The sequence below is a fragment of the Peromyscus eremicus genome, chromosome 16_21 (genome assembly GCF_949786415.1).
Source record: "Peromyscus eremicus chromosome 16_21, PerEre_H2_v1, whole genome shotgun sequence".
Classification (NCBI taxonomy): Eukaryota; Metazoa; Chordata; class Mammalia; order Rodentia; family Cricetidae; genus Peromyscus; species Peromyscus eremicus.
In genome coordinates, this window is record NC_081432.1 from 34,578,178 (window position 1) to 34,589,011 (window position 10,834).

General features: G+C 44.1%; 1 long non-coding RNA gene across 1 annotated transcript; it reads left to right on the top strand.

Annotated features, from left to right (window-relative positions):
• The first annotated feature begins 1,904 nt into the window (after positions 1 to 1,904).
• Positions 1,905 to 10,060, top strand: LOC131926663 (uncharacterized). Its single transcript, XR_009383535.1, has 2 exons — positions 1,905 to 2,132; positions 9,611 to 10,060. It is a non-coding gene; the product is annotated as an uncharacterized LOC131926663 (long non-coding RNA).
• Positions 10,061 to 10,834: the final 774 nt, after the last annotated feature.

The following is a 10,834-nucleotide window of genomic DNA, read 5'->3' on the forward strand; positions in this document are numbered from 1 at the left end:
AAAGGCAAACAGGAGCCACATGCACACCCAGCCTGCAGAGCCAAGGCCAAGGGTCTGAATACGGGCACTACAAACACACACTTACAATGGTCCAGTTAGGTGTTAGGAAATCATATTAAAAACTCACACCCGGGTTACTCTCTGGCTCCTCGAGACCATGCGAATGAGAGCAGAGAAAACAAGAACACCGAAGAAGGAGGGCTGTGGAGCAAGGTGTCCTTCTTCAGCCGTCATGCCCAGCAGGTCACTCTGGCAAAGGCCTGGCTCAGAGTCTCCGCTCTGCTGTCTGCTGGCCTGCTGCCACCTCCATATTTTCTAATTTTTTCCCACTTCTGAACTGTTTAGCTACTTCTCACCCAGCCCAGGGCACATGCTGGCAGATCCCCAGCAGACCTCATCCACGACCGGTGCGGGTGGACGGTTCTAGGTCTACCCTGAATCCCAAGAGCCCCGGAGTGCATGGACGTCCACTCTGTCCAGATTCCCCCGGACAGCCTGGCCTCCCTCCCTCCCACCTTCTCTGTTCTAACCCTCCCCTAATGATGCTTGGAAACGAGCCAGTTCCAAAACTGGCAAGGAACCCAACTTATCCAGGTGGCCTCAAGACCACCCCCAGAGCAGACTTGGACCTCTGCCCCTGAGAGGAATTGCTCACAAAACATGCTCTGTGTTTCTCCTCTCAGACACATACTCCTGGAATTAATATGTCACCACCTCCTCTGGGGTCCCTGCCTGACAGAAGGTAAATCTGTATATACTCATGCGCCCAGCAACTATATCTGTTTATTGTTCGTTTTTTATTAAAAGAAAAATGCTTACGTTAGTGGTACTCTCTTCATTTCTTTAATTTCTGTCCATTAGTTGTGTTTGGCTCCCCCCACAGAACTTGACCTAAATATAAGTAAGCCCACTTTCACTAGGATTCACACTGGAAATGTGTGAATAACATAACTCGTTCAGCCTCTTTCTAAAAAGAGGAAACATACGAAGCTCATTAGACTTTCTCAAATATTCATTCAGAAATTAATTGCCAGTTTTTATATCCCATCAGAACTTTCCAGGGCTCTCAAGGAGCTGTTCCTAAAACCAGGGCTTTATTACCAAGGTGGAACACATTTGCTCTAGGATGCCATCTATATAAAAGGAAGCATTCTGTCCTTCAATGTAAAACCTGAAAAATACTGTCCACAAAAAATGTGAATGAAAACTTGCGAAGGCTGTGGTGGGTCAGAGAGATCAGTACAAAGGGCCCCAAAGATAACTGAGAAATAAGAAAATGTGATATTCAAAGATGGGGTGTCAGGAGGACAGTGCGGCTCAGTGGTAGATTGCTAGCCAAGCAAACACAAGTCCCTGAGTTCAAAGGAGTCTAATACAAAAATAAAAAGATACTAGAATCATTCAGTCTGGGTAAAACCTTGACGGATGGCTTTAAAATAGAGCTAATCTATGTTTTCTTCATTATGAAATTATTCTTACTAATTTTAGAGAATAATTTTTAATGGGAAAGAAGAGAAAAATCCATCATAACCCTACCATCTAAAGACAGTGCCATTAACACATTTATTTGTTTTTTTCTGTGCCTTTCTGCACATACAATATATCCGGATTATATGATTACATAGGATCCATCAATGCTGGTTAGTTTTTTATCAACCTGACAGAAGCCTAGACATACCTGGGAAGAGGGAACCTCAATCCAGAAATTGCCTCCATCAGACTGACCTGGGGGAAAGTCTGCCGAGGCACTTTCTTAATTAACGATTGATGTGGGAGGGTCCAGCCTACTGTGGGTGGAGCCAACACTGGGCAGGTGGTCTTGACTGCTATAAGAGAGCAGGCTGAGCAAACTAAGGGGAGCACGCCAGTAAGCAGCCTTCCTCCATGGCCTCTGCTTCAGTTCCTACTTCCACGTTCCTGCTTGAGCTCCTGCCCTGACTTCCCTGGATGACGGACTGTAGACTCCCTCCCCCAAGTTGTTTTTGGTTAGTGTGTCGTCACAGCCACAGAAACCTAACTAGGACATGCAGCCCTTCATCAGTTTGTTAACCGTCACAGCCTTTATTGGTTCATCCGACCGAGGTCCACGGAGTCCCCTGTTGAGGTCCAGGTCCTGACTTACTGGAGTGAAGGTAAGGTATCATGTCTTAACGTCTGTATTCTAGCTAAAGAAAACACAGAACATGAGTGAACCAATGGGACTGTGATAAGAAGCCACTGGAACATGTAAGCACAGTATTGTAACAACATCACAGTCTTTAGAGCAGGGGTCTTCCGTGTGGAGGATAATCCCAGAGGGATTATTTGTGAGAGGTGCAAGGGAAGACGATGGGAGCTCACTGCAGCACTTCTTGAGCAGGGCGGTGGCTTGGGTTATCCTGGGGCAAAGGGAGGTAAGAGGCGCTTTGTTGATCAGGTCCTCAGAGCTTGCTGAAAAGTGTCATGGATGTGAATGACGAGGAGGAATGTGGGGTATGGCTGTCCAGCTTATGGCTTGTGTGATTTGGTGAATTGAGAGTGCCAACACAGAGGTGAGAGACCCGGGGGGGGGGAGCAGCAGGTTTGAGGTGAGATATGAATGGATCTGGGATCCAGAGCCACATTGTCTAATGGAGAGTTGCCAACACTGGGGCAGCACTTAAAGCCATGGAAATGGATGAAGTCACTTGGGAGAAGACAGTGTGAATTGATGACAGACAGACTCTTTGAGAAAGCACCCAACTTGGAAAATGATGAGAGAAGACACCCATACACTGGACCCCAACCACAGGCTCTCTGACTCTCAACAGACAGTTTGAGGCATATATGTGAAATAGGACACAGATGTCATCTTGTGAAGGGATGTGTTCTTACTCTAGAGCCTCTTAAAATTGTGGAGATTAAAGCCATTTTGGACAATTTGATTTGAAAGCTTGACAGGCTGTGTGTCCAGAGTTCAGTATTTAAATTATATAATTAAAAGTATTTAAATTTATTTTAACCTCACACAAGACAAAAGTCTTATTCTCAAGAGCAGCCGAAAGTTGGTGAACATTTGCACACCGATGCATATGTTCTCATATCTTCTTTGGAATGATCCTTTTCCACCAATGAATTATTTCCCCACAGATTGCTTGATTTCCAAGAGTTTAGACACTTTCTGATTTTTGTTGTTGTTTTGGTTCAGTTTGGTTTGGTTTTCTTTTTTCTTTTTTGTCTCATTGAGTTTTAGCTTGATTTCATGATAGTCAAATAAAATAGTCTGTACAATATAAACGCCTTTAAATTTGAGGATTTGGTGTATGGTCCAGGATATGGTATGCTTTAGGGAATGTTCCATGCATAGTTGAAAAAAAAACAAAACAAAACAATGTGTGTTCTGATACTGGGCAGAGGGGAGGGAGTTCTTTGAATATTAGATCCTCTTGGTGAATTGTGAACATATTTTCCTTTTTTTGTTTTGACTAATTTGCATTCTAGAAATTCTTTCAGTTGCTAAGAGGGAATAATTTAAGTCCCTAACTATAGGTTTGGGCACATCATGATATATGAAAGCTCAAGTCTCCATGTTTTTGTTTCCGGTTACTCTGTCCCATTTCTCATCAATTGTCTTCCTCTGGATTATCTGCACAAACTCCAGGGTTCCGCCTTGACTTGTTTAGAGTGTTCCCGAGCAGGCCTTTCTCTGTGTTGCTCTGGATACTGCACTAGTTTGCTTTCCATTTTATCCACTCTGATAAAACACTGACTAAAATCAACTTGGAGGATGAAAGGATTTATTTGGCTTATTAGTTACATCCCGTCATTGTGGGAAGCCAGGTCAGGGACTAAAGGCAGGACCCTGGAAGCAGGAACTGAAGTAGAGACCTGCCCACTGGCTCACTTCCAGGCTCATGGTGTTCAGATGCCTTTTTTTTTTTTGTTTTGTTTTTCAAGACAGGGTTTCTTTGTGTAGCCTTTGCTGTCCTGGAACTCACTCTGTAGTCCAGGCTGGCCTCGAACTCACAGAAATCCACCTGCCTCTGCCTCCTGAGTGCTGGGATTAAAGGTGTGCACCACCACCGCCTGGCTAGATACCTTTTTTAAACAGTCCAGGCCCACCTGTCTAGGGATGGCACTGCCAACTATGGGCTGAGCCCTCCCCCAACAATTAGCAATTAGGAAAATGCCCCACAGATATGCCCACCAGCCAATCTGATGGAAGGCATTCCTCAGTTAAGGTTTCCTCTTCCCAGGTGACTCTGCTTGTGTCAGTTTACAGCCGAAGCTATGACACATAGCATGCACACGTGACTATGACACACAGCATGCACACGTGACTGGGAGTCTACTGGTGTCTATAGTCTAACAAGTGGGATGTGGACACCTCACAGCCCGTGAACTTCCTCCACCCCCTACACTGACTTAGGTATGAAATGGCAAATTTTTGTTTCCACAGTCAAACACAATTTATGATATTCATGAATACTATTCAGAAATAGTAGAAGTTCTCTTTCTGCTGTTTTTTTCTCCCCCTTTCTTTCTTTTTCTTGATGCTCCAAGATTCTTTTACCATGAGGCTTCCTCTCGGAAAGCTTGCTTCGGCTGTTCAAACTGCAAATTCTTTGGGCATTCTGTCATTTGACAAACAGCATGTTTCCCATTTACTCCTGAAGGATAGTTTTACCAGATACAGAATTTGTGGCTGGCAGTCCTTTTCTCTCAGAATTTGAAAAATGGGCCATTTGCTTCCTGCCTCCCTGGAGTCCCGGGGATGAGAAATTCGCTGTCTTCAGGTTAGCGCTCGCCTTGGGGAATGCGGCATTTTCCTCCAGCTGCTTTCAAGGATTTTTAGTTCATCTTTATTTTCTAGAAGCTTCGTTATGGTTTTGTTCCGGAATGGACGTCTCTGAGTGCATTTTATTGGGAGTTTACTTGGCTTCTCCATTTTATGGCTTTTAGAGCTTTGTGTCCTTTGCCAAATTTGGGGAGCTTTTAGCCATTATTGTTTGAAATCTCTTTCAGCTCCAGGGTCCTCCGGGGCTAACCTACAAAAGTGAATGGATCTTTGGTTGTTGTCACAGGTCCTTGAGGCTTCAGCTCTCTCTCCTCTCCCCTCACCCATTAGCACTTCTTCCTTCACCAATTCCGTTCTCATTCATCCCACTCTCCTACTGAGCCCATACAATACTGTTTTTTTCATTATAAACCTGATAACAAAACATTTTGTTTTATAGTTTCTAATGATATATATATCATAATATAGATACCATTAGAAATACATATAATATATCATATATTATATAATATATATGATATATGTAATATATAATATTATGTATGTATATCTGTGCATCTTTCATTTCCTTGCTGAGGTTTTTAAATTACTTTATCTGTCAACAGAACTTGTCATTGATTGTCAAAGCACGCTTATGATGATGGCTTTAAAATCCTTGTCATATGCATAACCCCAAGCATCCAATTAATCTCACTACTGATAAGACTTGGCTTCTTTTTCTTTCTTTAAAGTTGTGATTCTCCTGGCTCGGTGGTAATTCTGTTATTGATGCTTTTGTATCCTAGACAGTTTGACTGCTATGTTAGGAGACTCCTGTTTTAGGGTTTGGGGGTACAGGGTACTTGCATGGGCTGTCCTCACAGTGTCGACTTCATTTTCTCAGCCTTTCTGGCTGTTTGGTTTTACTGGGTTTATTTGGTACTGATGAGGCTCCAGGGATGCCCAGAGCTGCCTGGAAGGAACTGTCCTAGGCTTGTGGGGGTCTGGACTCTGTGGCCATTGCATTTACAGAAGACTTCCTGGGGAAGAGAACTCTCACTGGTCACCCAGCCACCAGTGTCTCAGGACAAGAGGGGAGTTTCAGGCCTGTGGAAGCAGAGGTTTCTTCTGGCCAGGGATTCTGAAGACAGAATCCTTGAGAACCACCCAGCTTCCTTGCATTTCAGTAGGGAAAAAAAGAACTCCTCCCACAGTAAAGGAGTGCCTTCCCTGGCCTGACCCCACTCTGGACATTGTTTCTTCTTTCATCCAGGGGAGACCAGGCTACCTGAGATACTCTACCTTGTACAGCACTGGGAGACAGGAAGGAAACATGGCGCCTGAGCTGGTTTTCTTCTGTGAGTGCAAAGCAGTACAGCAATGGAACCACACTACCGGGTTGCTCCCTGGCTCACCAATCGCTGAGCAGCAAACCTTCTTTGGCTGCCTCTTACAATGAAGAAGAAATTTCTGGAATCTAGGGTTCAATCCAAATAGCAGAATCCAAGTGATACTTCGGGCTTTAGAAAAACTAAGAACTTTTTCTTTATAAAAGACCTTGATGGGGAAAATGAAAAGACTAACTACAAACTGGGAGAAAATATTTCCAAGCCAGCCACACAGCTTCTGGAGGAATAGTACTGCAAAACCAAATAGCAAAAAAAAAAAAAAAAAACAAAAAACAAAAACTAAATAGCATCAAGAAGTGACAGGACACGCCACAGTCCAGGAGAGAATACACAAAAGACATGTCTGACAAATAATATCCAAGATACAAAGATCTTCCACAACTCAACAGTAAGAAAAAAACTCAAGCTGGGCATGATGGCACATGCCTTTAATCCCAGCACTCAGGAGGCAGAGGCAGGCGGATCTCAGTAAGTCAGTGAGTTCAAGGCCAGCCTGGTCTACAGAGTGAGATCCAGAACAGCCAGGACTACACAGAGAAACCCTGTCTTGAAAAAAACAATCAATTTTAAAATATGCAGAGACCTATACAGACAGGGGCGGGGTGGGGGGGTGGGGGGAGGTGGAAAGCACATATAAAGATGTTCAAGAGCAAATACCATTGAGGAATTACTAAAGCAGCAGTGAACTGTGATAGAGACTTAAAAACACCTCAGTGGTGGACTCTGGTGATAATTCAGTTGGGGAAGTGCTTGCCTCGCAGACACGAGGGCCTGCGTACACTATCCCAGGACCCACGAAGGAACATCCGGATGCGGTGGTGCTTGATTGGAACGGGAAAGCGGATCAGGCTTCCCTCGGGCTCCCCCGGCCAGCCCCGCTAGATGGATTAGCTGGCTCCAGGCAAAGGAGAGATCCTGCCCCACAAAAAACCAAGGTGAACAGCACCTGAATAACGACAGTGAAGAAGGTCCTCTCGCCTCCATGTGCACACATATGCATGTGGACATGCGCTCCATGGCTGCTTGCCAGCAGTTATGGCGAGGGGGTGGGGTGGGGTGACTAGGTGGAGCACAGGGGATGTTTAGGATGGTGAGACTACTCTGAAACTGCAATGGGTAGGTACATGTCCCCATTCCTTTGTCCAAAACCACACAAAGCACAGCACCAAGATAAAAACTCACATAAGCCATGGGCTTCAGATGACTGTGATGCATCTGTGTACATTCACCCATAGCGACAGGGTCCCAGCCTGGTGGGGGATGGTGGCCAGAAGAGGTTCAGAGCGCTTTTATGGGGAGAGACTATTACATCACTCTATTTTTCCCCATTCCATTTTGCTACAAGCCCCAAACCTCTCTAAAATGATAGTCAAGTTAAAAAAAATAAACCTGCCAAAGTAGCACACATGTACACACCATTTAAACAAGCCCTCTAAAGAAGCACCCGTGCATGTATGATTTGATTAGAAAATGGGTAAAAGATATAAAGAGACATTCCACCAGAAGTGTACAGATGACAAATAAACCACGAGAGACCTTCAACCTCATTGACTTTGGGGGAAATGCAAATTAAAGCCTCTACAAATGTATCAAAACAGCCCAAATAAAAAGTACTTCCAATACCAAACACTGGCAAGGAGAGGAGGAAATAGAATCACTCACACCATATGTTGCTGGTGGGAGCACAAAATGGTACCAGCATTCCGCAAACAGTTTGCCGGGTTTTAGGAAAACTCAACACCCCAAAACTGGGCACCAGCAATGCCTGCCCTGGGGAAGTGAAGACAAAAGAATCAGGAGTTCAAGGCCAGCCTGGTAACCTTGTCTCAAAAAAAAAAAAAAAAAAAAAAAATCTCGTGAAACAAACCAACAAACAGCTAATCAAACAAACAGAACAGCTAGATGTACAATGATCATGTGACCAGGCATTTATGCCAGAGGTCATAATTAAACCTTTGTACCAATGCACGTGCGGCTATTTTCGGTAATAGCACAAAACTGATAACGAATGCCCTTCAGTGGGTGAAAAGTTAAACAAACTGATGCAGCCATGCAGTATAGTGCTGTTCTGTAACAAATGGAACCAAACACGGATATGCGTGACCACTTGGGAAATCCCTCCCGTGGATGTAGGGGACTAGAATGGGAAGGGAAAGTCTGTTCCAAATGGTTCTATTTTATATCATTTCATTCACATAATTTGGTTGAACTAATTATAGAAATGGAAAACAAATTAGAGCTTGCTAGAGGTTAGGGACAGAAAGGGGTCACAGGAAGGAAATGGGCATGTCTATAAAAGGGTCATTGTGGTCAGGGGGTTCTACAACTGTGATAAAACTGCACAGAGCCAACATATAGGTACACACACCCCCACAGGCACACATGCATACACACAGGCACACATACAACACACCCAGATGTTCATGCTCCCACAGAGGCACACAGAGGAGCACACACCCAGACACACACATATATAGGCACACACATAAGTGTGCATGCTCACACACACATAAACATGCACAGGCACACACATAGGTGTGCATGCTCACACACACATAAGCACACACAGACAAATACTTAGGCACACACGCATATGTGCACACACCCACAAGTTCAAACAAAGCTGGAGCAATCCTGTCAAAATCCTTGGATCTATCTGATCCATGGCTGTGACAGTGTGTGGTTGGACTGCCAAATGTGACTATAGGGGGCATTGTGGCACAGTGCCTCTCTGTGTCACTTTAGATCTACAGCCATCTCAAATGTTTTAAATGACCTGAGTGAAAGTCAGTGGACAGTTCACCGTTGGTAACCTGAAGCTGGGCTCTGAATGCAGGTGCACACAACTATGATTCATTACTTTAGTACTTACAGCCTGAGGGTACCATGTGGCTACTGGCAACTTGGTATTGGCCTCAACTCACCTGCTTCTGGGTCATAGGTAAAGAGGAGACTTAATTGGACCTTTCGATGTCCCAGCCCTCTTCCAGACCCCCAGAGTCCAACATTTCACCAGCTGTCAGCACTGATCCTGAGAAGACAAGCTTAGCTGACCTGAGGTTTTTCCTTTTGACCATACTTTTCAGTAATGGGTTGTTTCTAATTTTAAAAAAAGGATGCATTGTGGTAAAAAATTAAATATTTCACATGCTTTAATACCCAAGAGTAGAGTTTAATTATTATTACTTACAAAAACTGAGCATAGAACCTCTAACATGATGCACTTAAATAATTGTGTGTATAGATGTTTACTATGATATAAGTCACAAAAGACATTATGGAGTCACCCTGGGACCCATTCCCAGATGAATGAGTAAAGGAAGTGTATACAGATGGAGTAGTATTTAGCCACAAGGATGAACAAAACTGTGACATTTACAAGAAAATTGATGGAACTAGAGATCATGATGTTAAATAAAATAAACCAGACTCAAAAAGACATGTATTGTATTTTTTTCTTTCACAGATGAAATCTACTGGGGTAATGATATCCCAGAAGGAGGAGAACTGTAAGAGAAGGGGACAGGGAAGAGGGGAGAAGAGAGAGAGAAGACAGGCGAGACATGTGAATGTGAGCAAAGTGTGTTACCTGCACACTTGGAAATGTCGCAATGAGCCCGTTCCTCTGTGCAGCTAAACACATTGAAAATGTTTAAACAATAATTGCGTGTCCTGCTGATGCTGAAGACAGCAGTCGGGAAACCATGGAGAAATTAAGCAGTTTGTTTGTAACTGGAAGAGCTCAAATCAAGCACTATTAGAAGAGAAGCATAACTGAGCCTTTGGAAACACAGAGAACACCAAGTCCATGGGTTCTGGGAAGAAGTCAAAACTCCATGCGCTCCTTCAGGAAGTGTGTGGCACCTTCCATACCCTCTGTGGCTACCTCTTGATAAACGTGCTTTCCATGCCTTTACCGTGGGTGTAGTTACCTCTCTTGTCCTTCACTCCCCTGATATTAATATATTCTGAAAAGCTGTTCCCAGGAGAATTCCCAGAGCAAGAAGAAAGAGCATTCTGACGCAAACAAGCTTCACTGGTTTCTTCCCAAAGATGTTACATAAAATTGCATCCCATGGAGGAAAGGTCAGCCCAGCGCTGTTGTGTTTAAAAGAAAATATGTGCTAATTTTGTACCAGGAAATTGGTATCCTGGAGTTCCTTTAATTTGCTTTTCCTAGGTTGTTAGGTGACTAAAAGCTGTCCCCCCCCCCAACCCCCAGTGTATCTTTTAATAGTCAGAACTCTATTTTTAAAAACTGTTTGCACGCTTTGAGTAGCACCTGTGAGTAATTCCTCCCACTTTGATGACTGTGTTCCTCCCTCAAGAAGCCCAGCTAGAATTTACTGAGTCCCTTTTCTGCCGTTGGGAATGGATTGTTGACGAATAGCAGTTTTTAGATGACTTCTCATATCCATACAGCCCGTGGTAAGAGGGTGGATTCTGTGTCAGTCACTGTCTGTAGTAGTAACTCAGATGGACAGAAGGACTGCCTTTGAAATGAATACACTCCCCCGTAAGAAGCAGACACAAGCTGGGTGGTGGTGATGCATTCCTTTAATCCCAGCACTCCAGAGGCAGAGCCAGGCAGGTGGATCTCTGTGAATTCAAGGCCAGCTTGGGCTACAGAGTGAGTTCCAGGACAGGCTCTAAAGCTACACAGAGATACCCTGTCTCAAAAAACGAAAGA